This window comes from Heterodontus francisci, chromosome 21, assembly GCF_036365525.1.
Source record: "Heterodontus francisci isolate sHetFra1 chromosome 21, sHetFra1.hap1, whole genome shotgun sequence".
Classification (NCBI taxonomy): Eukaryota; Metazoa; Chordata; class Chondrichthyes; order Heterodontiformes; family Heterodontidae; genus Heterodontus; species Heterodontus francisci.
The window spans coordinates 33,125,088-33,126,039 of NC_090391.1; positions in this window are offsets into that span (position 1 = coordinate 33,125,088).

A 952-nucleotide genomic window follows, 5' to 3' on the forward strand; every position below is an offset into this window, starting at 1 on the left:
TACACTGCAATTGTCCTAACTTAATTGTCAATGCCCTTCATTTCTTAGAGAGGCAGCAGCTCTGCCCTTCACTGCTCAAAGATTCATCTTCCACTGAGAATCAATCCACTGAGACAAACACAAACTGTTCACTTCCCTTGCCTGTGTGCATTTTTGTGGCCGTTTGCAGAGAGTTTAAAATGTGAACTAAAAACTACTTCTCCTCGTGAATATTTACGAATGGAACAAGCGAGCTGAGATATTAAAAACAGAACATGGACTCAGTGAGAGAAAGCTGCAAGATATTAGGGCACTGCTTCCTAAGAATATGAATGAGTTAAATAAAAGGTAACGTCAAAGGATAGATATAACGCCCAGGGCCATTTGTAACTTATATTGTTTCTCTTCGGTTGCACCTTCAGGTTAAGGACAGCGTCTAAATGAAACAAAACAAAATAAATCATGGATGTGTTAAAACTTAAAATATGTGATCGTTTCTTGAAGATTTCAATGTCGGTAGTTAGATTGTCTACATTTTCACTTCAGTAAATCATTACACTTATTGAGCTTTCCCGGTTTTATTCGCTGTAGCTTTGGCCACCGTGCCTTCAGCTGACTGGAACCCAAGCACCCGAATTCCCTCTCTAAACCTCTCCAACGCTCCACCGCTCTTTCTTCCTTTAAGATGCTCCTTCAGGCGTTCCTCTTTGACCAAGCCTTTGGCCATCTGCCCTATTAACGCCTTATGAGGCACACTGTCTAATATTGCTTGATAACCCTCTTGTGAAGTTATTTGGGTTGGGTTAGCACTTTACTGGCTTTATATAATTATAGGTAGGTGCTGTATCATATTGACGGGACACTGACTCTATGCCAAGTGTTGGGAGCAGCTCGTCCTTGACAAACCCTAATAGCTCTTTGATTGTTTGTGAAGAAGTGAATGTACCTCCTTTGCTGACCTTTTCTTTCCCAT